General features: G+C 40.0%; 1 long non-coding RNA gene across 1 annotated transcript in view; it reads left to right on the top strand.

The window, feature by feature from the left end:
- Nucleotides 1–13,544: 13,544 nt before the first annotated feature.
- LOC107693104 (uncharacterized) overlaps nt 13,545–16,228 on the top strand; it is a 16,813-nt gene continuing 14,129 nt past the window's right edge. Inside the window, exon 1 of the long non-coding RNA XR_001634707.1 lies at nt 13,545–13,661. This is a non-coding gene — a long non-coding RNA (uncharacterized LOC107693104). The remainder of the gene's footprint in view (nt 13,662–16,228) is intronic.

Genomic DNA, 16,228 nt, shown 5'->3' on the forward strand with positions numbered 1-16,228 from the left:
TTCTGGCCTTCCTGCCTGTTTTTCCCCCCTCGGGGTGGTTTTTGTTAGTTTTATTTATTTTTTACTATTAATAAAGAGCCGATTTACTGCATCTTTGTGTCCTCGCCTCATCTCTCCATCCCGACCGTGACAAAAACAAGTAGGCAGATGCAGACCAAGATAAAGATGTGCCTCGCTTTCTTCTAAAGCTGGAAATCAAAAGCGAGCCGTCTAAAGTTGTGTATCACGATAAACCTTTATCCTTCACTGGTGAAACACTTGATAGATGTTGATGAGTCAAAGCAAATCCCTGTGGTCTCATTATACATCCACTGAAAGCCTCTCCCAGGTTTGATGTTTGATCAGTTGATCGGCCTTGCATTTGACTGGTTTGTACTTAGACTGGAGAAAAACCTGACATTCCCAAGACAGAATTTGTGTTCTGAGCTCCACAACGAGATACAGGCATCTGTAGGTAAGAAAAATTACAGATGAGATGTTTCTGTGAGATTACATGAAATAAAAATGTGTATATTAAGGTCTATAATCTCACGTCTTCTCTAGAGATTTGTAATGTCTGTTCTCAGATTTGCCTACCAAAGTCTACCATTACAAGTCAAAAATTTAAATATGAACTCAAAAATGTATTGTCCAATTCTCTCAAGACCATCTAATTTATAATGTCAACTTTCTGTATATTTTTTATTTATTTTTCCCTAGTCTAAGTAGAAAACATTCTATTCTATTCTATTCTATTCTATTCTATGCCTTTCCATTCAATTTTTTTTTTCTTCTTTCTTTTATTTATTTATTTATTTAACATTAAAGTTTATTTTATCTATTTTACACTATCTATTTATTTGAATAAGTTCAAGTTTGGTCATATTTCATTTTATATTTATTTGTTATTCATTCATTCAGACTTTATTTTTGTGTAATATACATTCAATTTTTGATTTTTAATATTTTATCTTATTATTATTGTTTTAGATATGTTCTTGTTTTTCTATAAGACTGTAAATCAAAATATTTAATGAGACTGTTGCTTCATATTCTTTTTCAGTGGTCATTCTGAAAGCAGCGATATACTTAATTTACTAAAACACTTTTGTAACTGTCAGGATTGGACTGTCTTTGTTGTGTTTTGCTCTCCATGTGCTCCCCGTAACCCAGTTTCTCCCTCAAGTGCCCTTTTTGGTCATTCCTGTTCCTATCCTCGTTGTCTCTTAATTAGTCATTCTGTTCACGTGTGTTCCTCCCAATTGCCTCGTTAAGTTATGTATTTAAGTTCCTGTCTGTGCTTTCCTCCTTTGTCGGGTCTACCAGTTGTGTACGTGTGTCATCCTTCCCTTCCAAGTGTGGCTTTACCCTGTGTGTTGGATTGAATAAAAGACAGTTTCATTTATCCACAGCTCCTTCATTCCTTCCGGCAGCGTATAGTAACAGTAACACAGTAGATTGGGGAACACATATTCATTATTAACTAAACGTTTTTCCTCAAACTCCTAATTTTCTGCTTATTGATAGTTGTTGTCGAAGTTATGTTTAGGTATTGGGTAGGGATGTAGAATATGGTCGTGCAGAATAAAGCATTAATATGTGCTTCACAAGTACTAATAAACAGCCAATATACTAGTAATATGCATGCTAATAAGCAACTAGCTAATAATGAAGAGTTTTCCCTAATCTAAAGTGTTACCAAAACTTCTTACTAGCTTTGCGAAGAGTCCATCTTGAACTCTTTAAGATGAAGCATTAGTCTGTTTTATTTTTCACATCCATCAACCTTTGATTTGAATATCAGAAGTAAACAGGCAGTGATATTTAACTTCATTGTTGAATAGCTAATCGCCACTCATTTATTCTTAATTATGTTTGAAATGACCCTGTAATTGGCACCTCGGGAGCTTGCAGAAGTCACAGCATCCAGTCGTGCATCTGAGAAGACTTGAATGAGTCTCGACCTGTCTGAGTTAATTAATACAATATCCAAGCTAATAGGAGAATACACTGTCAGTTCATATTCTCATAACACATGAATAAAATATGGTGACATTTACTGACCCCACCACAAGAGAGGCAAGCGTAGAATAAACAGACACATAGGCACCAGAGCTTGTGGAATAGTGTGTATTGCATGTGATTATAACAAACACACTCCAGCCGGGCTGTGGTAGGACTCAGTGAGTAGTAATCGTGACTAAAGATGACTGTCTCATTTTTCGTTATAAAGGTTTGTGTTGAGTTTTTGCCTTATAGGAGTTTCTTGGTTCCTGAGGAGCATCTATGTTTTCATAATCAGTGTTTGGGATTGACGACCACATTTACTATTAAATTGTCAGGTACATAAAACATCAGACAGAAGTGGACTGAATGCTGCCTTTATGGACAGGTAACTAAAGTTATTCCTAATTTCTAAGTTCTGATTGCCTTCACTAATACTACTAAAAATACTTTTTTTAGTATTGCATTGTTAAAGTAGGCCTAATAGTTCACCCAAAAATGAAAATGTTGTCATTATTTAGTCGCCATCATGTCATTCCAAACCTGTATGATATTTTTGTCCTTTCAATCCATTTATTTATTTATTTGTATTTATTTATTCTTGGAAGAACATTAGCTCTCTGAGACATTTTTTTTAATTGTTGTGTTTTTCAGGAAAAGGACAATCATTACAGGTTTTAATTGACATGAGGCATTTTATTTTTCAGAAATGAAGTTCAGTTTTAGGTGAATCATCACTTTATGGAATTAAAGATTTTATTTTTGCAATCTATGTTTTTAAAACCTTTGAGGTCTTGCTCTTCTTTTTCCATGAAGCAAGAGAGGTTGTAAACCCTGACTGACAGCAACACATTGACACTAGTTTCAGTGATTGACAGCAAAGACCATGCTTCTATGATTCCCATCAATTACACTGACAACCAGTTACCATTTGGGGTTCAGTTCATACAGCACATAACCAAAATCATTCTCAAAACTCAGCTGTGAATCTTGAAAATTAAAGGGAGTCACTCTGATTATATACTTTTGCTGTCAATCCTTTTTTTATATGAACAGACTCCAAAACAGGACTGAGCGCCACACACCTAATTACGATAACTAATGGTAAAGATGTAGTTTTAAAAATCTTTCTAAATTTAAAAGAATAGCGTCCACAGCTATAATGATTTTTCAGCTGATGAACGATAAAAACATAGGTTAGACGCCATACTGAAAACGAGGTGAAAACGACCCTGTTGAAAAAAACAGCATATGCTGGTTAGGTATGTTTTGACGCTGGGATGCTGGTTTAAGCTGGTCCTTTGCTGGTTTATGATGGTCCTTTGCTGGTTTAAACTGGTCCGTTGCTGGTTTAAGCTTGTCCTTTGCTGGTTTATGATGGTCCTTTGCTGGTTTAAACTGGTCCATTGCTGGTTTATGCTGGTCATGTGCTGGCAAAGGACCAGCATAAACCAGCAAAGGACCAGCTTAAACCAGCATCCAAGCATCAAAACATAGCTTACCTAACCAGCATATGCTGGTTTTTTCAACAGGCGAGGCTTTGAGGGATAGGCCTAGCCTACTGTATAAAAAATCCTAGAGCACATACTCTTCACAACTCACAAGTTTCAAAATTGTTTTATGCAGTTTTTGTCTACTGGAGTTTTTTTCTTCCTGAAAGACGTTTCGTCAGCTGAACGATATTGTGCGTTGGTGTGGATGCTAGCTGACTTTCTTTGCATTCTTTAACCAGTAATCTGCAATTGACAGCAGTGGATTTCGGTTTTCAGTGTGTTTAAGTGTGCAATTTAAAGAGAAAAGGAAAAATTAAAGTGGATGGTTCAAGCAGAGATAATTGAACTTTGTTTCCTCATGCAGCCAGACCAATAACTGGCCTGCGCTAAATGGATTATTGGAGATTTGATACAAACTCTGGGGATAATTCAGGAGCCAGTTAAAACATTGTTCCCTGACATCTTTCCCACAGAGGTTTGTGGCTTTAATTAGTTGTTTTCTCTCTGAAGTCTGTGTCTTCTCTCAGCATGCTAAGTGATGATTTGTTTCTGCGCCAGAATGTGTTTTGACGATCGCATATGGCATTTTTTTGTTCCACAACTGTGACACTCACGTTCAGGTCGTGCTGATTGTTTTCATATGTGAGGGAAGCGGGACATTTCCTGACCCCGACCAGGGTGTAGATCGTTCTGCTTATCCAAACAAACCGCGTCTCCTCTTTGCAAATTGCAACTGCAATTACAGCGGAAGAGATAACAAATCTGAGCTTCTATAAATCCTGACGTTTGCATGTTAGAGGGCCACAGGAAAAGTGTTTAAGCCGATGGGGATTTCCACTTAATGCAACGGGAACTCCACTGCCATGTTGCTGACTTATGCATAACCGAAAAGAGCAAGACGGCAAAAGACGTCAGTTTCGAAACGCTGCTATTTATAGCATCTCAACTCCATGAGGATTAAGGTTGGATATTTAATTAAAGTTCAGTGCCTTGCTGCTTCCCTCTGAGTCAGTGTTTGCTAGGTGAACAGAAGGCTAGAAGAGATTATGGAAACCATTATCAGAGCACAGAATCTTGATATTTACTTTTATTAACATCCTCCTTCAAAACCCATCAGGTTGCAATTTATTGCCCCAAAATATCTCCTGGCTTCGTTGGAGGATGTGGGTCAAAGCGGAAATGAATGTCAAAAAATGCAATAATAAAAGTATTGAGCTGTTTTTTCTCTCACTGCCTTTTGAAAGATGATTGCTAATTTTTCTTTGAGAGTGTTTTTGTTACATACACTGGAAAATGGCTAGTAAGAAACTGCTAGTAAATTTCACAATTGCAAAGAAATGCAATTATCATTGAATTTCATGTGAAATTTTGAAGTAGAAAGACTCGAATAGTATTTTCTTGTCTAACATACTCCATTAATCCTTATTTTACGTATTTATTTACTCATTTTTACAGTATATGGTTCAATGTGGATTCACACATTCCCCAAATAAAGAGATCCATTTTATTGGGGAAAAAATGCTTTTTAAACTATATCATTTTGAGGAGAAGAATCAAAGCACAGAATAGTTTAACTCTGCAGGGAAACCTTGCTATAATACACAATGCTAATGTTTTGTGTAAAATTTCAATATTATAGTCTAAAACCTCTTAATCTTTGTGTTTAACTTGTCAGTCATTGCTACTGGTTGGGAAGGTTTCTAGAAAGAAATGTATTCAGACATATGAAAGGATGGGGATGTTTTAAATAACGTGTAAATGGCAGGTTAAAAGTGGCTGATGGGAACCTTTCATAATAAAGATCGCTTTGATCTGTCTGTTTTTATGCACCCTTGTGCATGAAACATTTGCATTTATGTTCAGTCAGCAGATGACACATCAAACAAAAGAACGTAAGAGGAAAATGGAAAAGCATTAAGAGAAGTGGATCTTCACAGAGGAAAAAATTTTTAATGATTAAAGAGCACAAAAATACAAATTGTCAAATGCTACTATATTTATACAAATGAAAGCTCTAGTGAACCTTGCTGGACACATACAGTATTTGTATGCTTTTATGAGTTCATGTTCCTAGTGCATCATAAATTATGTTTATCTATGTGACAACTTGCCCCATTTACTGTGGCAACATGTCCTGGTCCTTGATTGATTGATTGTAGTCGAGGTTTATACCAAAGTAACCTACATGTATATATTGGTACACTGTAATGGTGACAAAGTTTTGAAATGAAACATTAACTTTATTTTAACTTACACTACCTTTGACTCTTCTTATTGATTTGAGAGCAAGGACAGATGCTGCAAAAGAAATGCATCATAATGACATTTAAACAAACGCAATCCATTAAAGCAAATGGGAACAAGAGATGAGAAAAATATGCATGTTTACATTTCATGCTATTGCATAACTGTCATCCTTGAAAATGAATTGCAAGAGGTGCAGTTTTTAGTCTGTAAACAAATACTTTTGTTCCTCTGTGAAACACTGTCAGATGACTCTGTGTGCAACTGCTGGAAAATAAATGTTCATTGAGAGCAATATTCCTGTAACGCCAAGCCAGCAGAGGGAGCCCTCGCCCGAGTACTGACCGTGCTCCACTCCCTCTGAAGTTGATAGCAATGCAGAATAATCCAGTATCCCTACAGCCTCAAGTGCTTCCCATCTGCATTCATTTTACCTCTCGCAGGCAGCTTATACAAGCGCACGAAAACTATTTACAAAAGTAAATGAATGCTTTAAGCGATTGCAATTTCAAATGAATTAACCAGTGACCAATAGGAAGCAAGTGACAATATTGTTGTGGCAGGCGTATTAGATTTATTTAGTGCATTTGTGTGTGAGAGGAATGGCTGGAGGCGAAAGAGGATGTTGTTACCAGTCTGAAGATAATGAGAAATAAACAGTTTTGACATATTTGTGTAAAATGTCAAATATAATCAGAAATCTGTGGCATCTCTGCTCAGTTAAATCTAAGACTTAATCAGAAGTTAATCATAAATGTAGCTACTAAAATTAAGTGAGGATCATGCTTTAAAATTTTTTATAAAAAATAAACTTCAATCAAGATGCATTTATATTATTCAAACACAGCATCCAATCAAAACATCTCTGTTTACCAAAGCTGCATTTATTTGACAAAAGATACAGTAGAACAGTAATATAGTGAAATATTATTACAACTTAAAATAACTTTAAATAACCATTTGTGAATACATAAAATATAAGTATACAGATTAGAATTTTCTCTATACTGCACATTAAAAAAATGTTTTAAAGGGGTCATATGATGCGATTTCAATTTTTCCTCTCTCTTTGGAGTGTTACAAGCTCAACTCAGAAATGCATTTATCATGAATGTACTATAGCAGTCCTATCGTCAAATGCATTCAGCATAATGCAACAAATAACTACACACATACTGTCCAGTATTATTCTGTTGTTACTGTCTATACTAAAAGCGTCCATGAACACACAGATGTAGTTCCCTAAGTAAGAGCACTTGCACCCTCCAAACATACAATAAGCATCTGGCATTGTTCACCCTCTCTCTCCGTATTGATCAGTCCTTTTCTCCAAGTGATGCTAATGGATTTTCTTTCTTTTTAAGTCTGCTTAATGGCAACCTCCATTCACAGAGCTCCATCTCAGGGTAAATCAGGGCAGTTTCTCATGCTGAAGCATCTATTATTCTGGATGTTTGGGTGAGTAGAAATGGACCAGTTTTATTAAAATGTTGCTTTTGGTTTATGGATTTTCCTCAAGTAATGCAGTGATTTCATATACCTTAAATGCTGGTCCTTTTCAGCAGCAAAATAAATCAGAACACAACTAGAGCAAAATATTAGATCTGGGAGAAAAGTTGCTCTTTCATTAACATTAGACTTGATTAATTTTTGGATTTCAAACGTTATTTTGTCATATTTCATGTATGTATCAACTTTGTTTCAGGTGTTTCTCCAAAATTCTCTGGGAGAATTAGAAATATAATATTGCACAAATACAAACAGAAATAATAAATTAAGGATAAAGAGTCAAAAAACGTGTTTGGACACACACACACACATGCATACATACTTCTGTTTGGTGACCTTGGAAACTTGCAAATATGAGCATGTTTATTAAGTTATTAAAAAGTATCTTTTTTCTTCTCCTACTGGCCATGAATCTGAAACACCCTGTTCTATTCAGCTCTTGTGTTCCTTGAGTGCTCCAGCTTTAATGTCAGATGTCATGTTGATAAGACTTATCTCTACAGTGCTTCTGTATGTGGCTTCACATTCTGGATGCTATTTTCCTTTGCATTTATTAAATTAAAGCAGATATGACTGGTGTTGTGGTGTGGTTTAACAGTTCACGTCACTTCTTTGACTGGAGGCAATAAATATGTACTAAACAACTTCAGAAGAAATTTACCATTGTAGATTTAAGCCTCGACTTCGGCATCAGTAAAATGAAAATAAAATGCATGCATTTAAATGCAATAATGCATTTTGGGGTAATTGATTGTTAAGTATTTCTGTAACTCTATAGATATTGTTACAAAAAGTGATTTTAATCTAGGGATGTGTAACCGGTGTAGTCTGCGTTGTGTTATTTTATGCAACAACATTAGTAACAAAGCAGCATACCTGATAAGACATAAGCGTATGTATATACAGTGTGAATTAGCCCTTTTTCATTTCTGTAAGACGAATGTAAAGTGCAATGTAATTAGCATGTGCTTCCAGTTCACATCAGACAGAAAAGTGACAAAACTTGATAAAAATACAAAAATAATAAAATATACTTGTATATGATTTAGACGACAGATTTAAGTACAAACGTAATTTAAAAGAAAAATATGTAATTGGATCAATCAGAGCTCATTAGAAACCCACCTCTCCCATGCAGAGACATGGTGCATTCAAGTCATGTCGGATAGATCGTATTTACGAGTTGAACACACATGAACGCCACCACAAAGTCGTTATTACGAGTGGGAAACTTGAAAAAATTTTTCTTTAAGCCCCGAGTTTCCGAGTTGGGGGCGTGTCAATGAGAAACATGGCGGAATCGATGGATGCAACGTCTGTAGTTGACGGTAAATTTTTGTTTAAATTGGTAGTTTAGTTGTCCTATAAACTTAAACTGGTCATGTTCTTATCAGGTACACATTTGAACATTTTTTGTGTAATTCTATATATATGAACATAATACTTTCTATACCTGTTACAGATGCATGATACCATTACCACATCTTTTTCTCAACTCTTCCAGTGTAGAATTTTTGACATGTCAATTCCTATGATTTATGGGTCAGTTTAGTAAATCCTTTGGCAAATTAGTTTGATGTCTTTGCCTTTTCATGCACAAAAAGCTGCATCATTGGTGTTGACTCAGCAGAGACACACACACACACACACACACACACACACACACACATCTATTACCAAGCTGACTCTGTGCTTTAGGGGCTTGTATCAGTGTCCACTGAGCAGTAATGAAGGCCATAACTCCAAATTACCCCCAAAGGTCATCTGTCTGGCAGGCGACTGGAGTTCTGCAGTGTTGCGTTCACAGACAAAAGCTCTTCTCCATGTCCACTGGTCAATAACAAGTAAATTCTGTGACAATGTCTGAACCATTCAGCGTGTTAAGAACATATTATTGCTTTTTACACTTGAAATATTTCATACTGGGTCACTCCATGGCAAAGCAAATGCTGGGTTATCTTTCACATATCACACTGCTCATAATTTACCCGAGGTTAACATTTAATCCTGGGTATTGATAAGCTGAAGTTTCAAAGTGTACATTCCCAAACCCTGGGTCAGTGTTCTTATTTGCATATTTGCATGTCAATAGGGGTTTTCTAAACCCCACTTTTACCCAAACAAGTACTAAAGTACTGGGTGATTCTATAATTGCAGGTACATTTGGTGTCCAAAGTCATTATTATTTCTGCTTTTTTCAAATGGTTATATTTTTAAATATTTTAATAATTTGTTACTCATTGTCATGGATCACAAGATGTTACAGGCCATAACAATATAATATTTTCTGTAAAAAGTGTCTTATATAACTGAAAATCATGATATTTTGTTGTCTGAATTAGTCAGTGTATTTGTTCCATCTTGTTTAATTGTGTAATCAAAATATTTTATTTTACTTTTCTTTTGGTAACATTTCATTTATGTTATTTATAAAAGCCCTAAATAGTTATTTTCCTAATTCTACAACATTAAAGTAAATTAAAAAATAAATTTTGTCTTATAAAAATGTGTGTCATTGCATTAACTCTGTTACTGTACCATACTTTGCTTTTAAATTAGTGGAATTATCTCCCACAGCTATGTAACATACAGGAAATTATGTCACTTTCCCTCACTGATGAGATCTGAAGCACTGAAAAGTCTGTGTGCTCTTTCTGAGAAAATATTTCAATCTAAAAAGTTCTTACACCAAGCGTTATATTGTAACGTCAAAACTGTTACCACAATATAAAAAGGAAAACAGAATTTATCACTGATCACACATTGGGTTATTTAAAGGTCTTTTTATCATGATTTCATTAGTGCCATGTGGTCTTAGCATTTATAATAGCAAGTGGAGTTTTTGGCAAAAAAATGTAAAATTGTCAATTCTGTTTCTCTACCAATGTAGAGTAATAAGTACGTAACAGAACTGACAGTCCACCAGTCAATTCTGTTACTTTACGATTCAATTATGTAAAGGGTCAACTCTGTTTACGAACTATTTTCACAAAAACAAAAAAATCTCATGAACATTATTGAAGTATTTTTGCACCCTTATAATATTTCAACATCCTTTTTTTTTTTTTTACTGGATTTTGTATATAATAGATTTTTGGTTGTCCAAGTGGACAGCTCTGTGAAGACATGGCTGTTTTTTTTTTTTATTATTATTATTTTTAAGGTATGCATAGGTGAAATATTATCTCAGTTTCATGTGTTGGAATGTAAGGACTGTTTATCTAATAAAACTAGAAGGATTTTTTCCTGTTATGATTTGTTATTTCTGCACATTTCCTAATTTGTCTGTAACAGAGTTGTCAAATAATAAGCCTACTATAAATAAAATCTGTTTTTTTTCATTAATAAAAAAAGGTAGGCTAAGTAACTAGTGTTTGGCAAGTACAGAATTATTAAAATTGAATATGTTTTCAATAAGATATTGGAAAGAATTTTTGTTAGGCCTAGTCAACATTTAATTTCTTAACTTTTTGAAATGCCAAATGTATCTCCAGTTATAGAATCACCCTAATACATTTTTTGGAATTTGATTACGTAATCCATATTACATGTAATCAGTTAATACTTATTACTGTCACGCTATGGGGGAATGAAACGTACGAGGAAGATGATGAGCAATGCAAACAGTCTTTAATAAATTCAGACAAGGGTAAATCCAGGACAGAACAGGCAGGAGCACACGTAGGGACGTAGTAGACCGGACTACAAACTGTGAACTGAACACAACTTAAATAGGAGGACTGATGAGGGTAATTAATGACACACACCTGAAACCAATGACAATAATCAGACAGAGACAGAAACTAGGTTAAACAGAGCACATGAGGAAGACAACACAACAAATAGTCCATGGGGTGTGACAGTTCACCCCCCTCCCAGAAGGCGTGACCTCGAGCCGCAGAGACAAAGGGAGGGATGGAAGGGGACTTAGGAGGAGGACAAAGGAGTGGATATGGGATGGTAACAGGGGATGGCAAAGGGCTGGCAGGAAGGCAGGCAGGAGGAGGTTCAGGAGGTTGCCGGATGACCAACAGAGTCCAGGGTGGTGATGTCGGAGGGAGGATCCAGGGAGAAGACAGACGGGAACAGGAGGAGCCAGGAGGGACCCAGGCCACAGCCATAATGGCAGCCCACGGTGGAGCTGACAGAGGGAGGAGCCATGGTGGAGGAAGGGCTGACAGCTCCAGGGGGCTGGAGCAGGTGGTGGTGGAGCCCGAGGTGGAGACGGAGAGCCGAAGAGCCAGGGCAACGGGGAGGATCCGGAGGGCCAAGGCAGAGCAGATGGCTCCGGCGACCGAGGCGGAGGCGGGGATCTGGAAGGCCGCTGTGGAGCCGGAGCAACAGAGGACCAAGGTGGAGCCGGAGGGAAGGAGGAGCCTGACAGAGCCGGAGGGACGAGGTGTAGCCGGAGGAGTGGAGTCCCGAGGCGGCAGATGGTCGACGACAGACCAAGGCGGAGCCCGGTGGAGCTGGTGGACTGGCGGGCCACGGTGGAGAGGAGGGAGCTAGGAGCCATGGTGGAGCCGCTGGGTCAAAGGGCCGAGGCAGAGTCCAGGACTCGGAGGCCGGAGGCGGAGACAAGGGATCCTCCAGCCATGACGAGGATGGAGACTGACAGACCCGCAGCAATCCCACCGCAGAGATGCTGGGCTGAGGGTGAGCAGAGGGGCTGCCAAGAGACAGTGGAGGAGATGGTGGGAGAGGGAGGCTGGCCGGGAGTTCAGGATGTTCAGGGGGATTAGGAATGGTGTGTGCTGTCCACACACACCACAAGGCCACTCCCAACACCAGGAGTGCCAGTGACAGGGGAATGACCTCCGTGGTCGCGCTCCTGTTTATAGTGAACAATCGATTCTCGAGCCATCGATATCAACCTATTCAGCACCACCGCCATGGACAGCACCCTGCTAACGTTGCACGTAGGAAGGTTTACCTTAAGCAACATCCTAAGGTATAGTTCGGGGAACACACCTAGGAAAGGTATACCCCTAGTTAAGGTGTATCTTTAGAGTCTTCGTAGCGCGCTAAGAGACACCGTTATCGGGAAACGCAGCCCAGAACACTAATATAGGAGGGCTGATGAGGGTAATTAATGACACACACCTGAAACCAATGACAATAATCAGACAGAGACAGAAACTAGGTTAAACAGAGCACATGAGGAAGACAACACAACAAATAGTCCATGGGGTGTGACAGTTCACCCCCCTCCCAGAAGGCGTGACCTCGAGCCGCAGAGACAAAGGGAGGGATGGAAGGGGACTTAGGAGGAGGACAAAGGAGTGGATATGGGATGGTAACAGGGGATGGCAAAGGGCTGGCAGGAAGGCAGGCAGGAGGAGGTTCAGGAGGTTGCCGGATGACCAACAGAGTCCAGGGTGGTGATGTCGGAGGGAGGATCCAGGGAGAAGACAGACGGGAACAGGAGGAGCCAGGAGGGACCCAGGCCACAGCCATAATGGCAGCCCACGGTGGAGCTGACAGAGGGAGGAGCCATGGTGGAGGAAGGGCTGACAGCTCCAGGGGGCTGGAGCAGGTGGTGGTGGAGCCCGAGGTGGAGACGGAGAGCCGAAGAGCCAGGGCAACGGGGAGGATCCGGAGGGCCAAGGCAGAGCAGATGGCTCCGGCGACCGAGGCGGAGGCGGGGATCTGGAAGGCCGCTGTGGAGCCGGAGCAACAGAGGACCAAGGTGGAGCCGGAGGGAAGGAGGAGCCTGACAGAGCCGGAGGGACGAGGTGTAGCCGGAGGAGTGGAGTCCCGAGGCGGCAGATGGTCGACGACAGACCAAGGCGGAGCCCGGTGGAGCTGGTGGACTGGCGGGCCACGGTGGAGAGGAGGGAGCTAGGAGCCATGGTGGAGCCGCTGGGTCAAAGGGCCGAGGCAGAGTCCAGGACTCGGAGGCCGGAGGCGGAGACAAGGGATCCTCCAGCCATGACGAGGATGGAGACTGACAGACCCGCAGCAATCCCACCGCAGAGATGCTGGGCTGAGGGTGAGCAGAGGGGCTGCCAAGAGACAGTGGAGGAGATGGTGGGAGAGGGAGGCTGGCCGGGAGTTCAGGATGTTCAGGGGGATTAGGAATGGTGTGTGCTGTCCACACACACCACAAGGCCACTCCCAACACCAGGAGTGCCAGTGACAGGGGAATGACCTCCGTGGTCGTTTCAGGGCAGGCAGACAGTTCAGGGCAGATGAATAATTCAGGGCAGGTAGATAGTTCAGATGATGGTGGGAGGAGAATGGGCACAACCTCAGTTTTCGTGACGGAAAGACAGGTAATTCACGACAGGCTGACAGTTCAGGACTGACAGTTCAGGGTAGACAGATAATTCAGGGCAGACAGATAATTCAGATGAAGGCGGGAGAAGAGGGGGTATGTCTGCATAAATATCCAAATCAGATTCCACTGAGCTCGGCTCACCCTCAGCCATGGTGCAGTGGGTGGAGCAACCCTCCGTGCTCTCGCTGTCCATGACACTCTCCCCCGTGGCGAGCTCTGTAGCCGGGTCTCTCGCACCTGGTCTGACGTGTTGGGCTCTAGCTCCTCAGCACTGTCGCTCCATTTGGCGATGGCTCGTCAGTCATGGCGGGCTCTGGCTCGCCGTCAGCAGTGGGCTTAGACTCTTGCTCTTCTAGGTCTATTTCTTGCTTAGGCTATTTCTCTTCTAGGTCCGGTCTTCTGTCACGCTACGGTGGAATGAAATGCACGAGGAAGATGATGAGCAATGCAAACCATCTTTAATAAATCCACACAAGGGTAAATCCAGGACAGAACAGGCAGGAGCACACGTAGGGGCGTAGTAAACCGGACTATAAACAGTGAACTGAACACAACTTAAATAGGAGGACTGATGAGGGTAATTAATGACACAATAGCCCTATTCAGACAGTAATTGTTTCTCACGGGGACGTAAGTGATTTTCACCGTTTACAGGGGGTAGTTGGTGATTTTAATGCCGTCCGAATCCAGGATGTAGGGGTTTTTCTCTCACCACCCCCGTAAAAGACGGAGACAGAAACTAGGTCAAACAGAGCACATGAGGAAGACAACACAACAAACAGTCCATAGGGTGTGACAATTACATGATTACTACTGATGACACTGAAACCTAAAATATAATAAGAACGTTAAAGATGGGGTATAGGAATTAAGTGCGAAACATTGGTTTATGAATATCCAAAATTATTGTTAACCCAGGGTAAATTATGAGTGTTTTAAATGTGATGCAAGATAACCCTGGATTTCTTTTACAAGGGGTTTATAATGACATAGGGTTAATCAATTTTTCAAGTGTGAAAAATAGTGTCATTGACTGGACGAACACAGTACGTGACCCGTTTACATAATGGCCCATTGCGCATTCATATATTGCCAACAACGGTAGGCTACTATCTCACGTTTTTGTCCTGAATGGACTTGTAATTATTATAAAGGTAAGAATAAAATGTTACATTCTCCACTCCAATTGATGCATTTTCCGTCGACTTTTGACATTTTACCCTCAAACGATGAAATGACTGTTTACACAACTCCATCCGATATTTCCTTGACGGTCAAACGTGGTTGTGGCTAGAAGGGATACAGCTAAAATCGGAAGCTAACAATAAAGTTTTAAGTTATAAATTAAAAAAAGTTTTCTACCTACTAGATTGTTTTATTAACGTCTACACCTACCCCAACCCTAAACCTGCCCTCACAATAATGCAAAAATAGTAATTGTTGTACAGTGTGACAAAAATTATGCTATATTGATGTGCGCATGCCAAGTAGACGAATCTGTATACCATAGCCTTAACTGTCCATCATGAATATGGCGCAGCAAATGGGTGTCTGTTGCTAATTATCTAACATTTTCACACTGTACAAGTTAGGTATTGCAGTGGTTTCATAACTCCAGGTAAAAGCGGTGCTACCCCGCTAATAAATTAGACGTGTAAACGTTCCTTTGCCTCGGGTTAAAAGCAGGGTTTAGAACGATGATAACCCTTTTCTGACTGCACTTAGCCAGGCCGGTTACCCAGTGCTGGGTTTCAAGCTCTTTATGAGGTACTTTACCATAGAGCGTATTTTATTAAAGGTGACACTATTATTAATAAATATGGTGAGTATTAATAAAATGGTGAGGATGGGATTTTGGCAGAACCAGAGTAAGAGAGAAATGGGATAGGAGGAAAAGCAGATAAAATGAAGGATGATGTATTACACAGTGCCAGTGTCCATTCACTGCCAGGCACGGAGAGAGGCCGGACCGCCCCACCCTCCCATTTATCCCGACTGAAATCCCTCCACCTTCCCTGTCCTTTTATCTGTCACCTCTGCTCATAGCACTGGGCTCAGAATGCTAATGTGATCTGTATTTGGAATGCTGATGTAATCCATATATTATCTGTTGAAACATTGCAGCGTTGTTGTTAAGTAATGCAGTGTAAGCAGTGTCAGAGTCTCCAGGGGCCTCAATAAATCCGCCCCACTGAATCAGCTCTATTACATTTGGTATTTATGAAGTCAGTTTTTTATCTGGAGAAACTGCCGTTCACTTTCTCCATAGGCATCTTCTTTAGTAACTTCTTCAGTAACCAGTTTTTAGAGGAATTACTGCATTACAAACTCTGTTTTGAAGCAAAAAAAAGTTTAAGAAAACTTGAGAGAAAGGTCCAAGGTAAAAGACTATGTATGAGGGGTAAATAATTAACTTACACTGAACAAAATGATAAACGCAACACTTTTGTTTTTGCCCCCATTTTTCATGAGCAGAACTCAAATATCTAAGACTTTTTCAAAGTACACAAAAGGCCTATTTCTCTCAAATATTGTTCACAAATCTGTCTAAATCTGTGTTAGTGAGCACTTCTCCTTTGCCGAGATAATCCATCCACCTCACAGGTGTGGCATATCAAGATGCTGATTAAACAGCATGATTATTGCACAGGTGTGCCTTAGGCTGGCCACAATAAAAGGCCACTCTAAAATGTGCAGTTTTACTGTATTGGGGGGTCCG

This window comes from Sinocyclocheilus anshuiensis, unplaced genomic scaffold (genome assembly GCF_001515605.1).
Source record: "Sinocyclocheilus anshuiensis isolate Anshui unplaced genomic scaffold, SAMN03320099.WGS_v1.1 scaffold222, whole genome shotgun sequence".
Classification (NCBI taxonomy): domain Eukaryota; kingdom Metazoa; phylum Chordata; class Actinopteri; order Cypriniformes; family Cyprinidae; genus Sinocyclocheilus; species Sinocyclocheilus anshuiensis.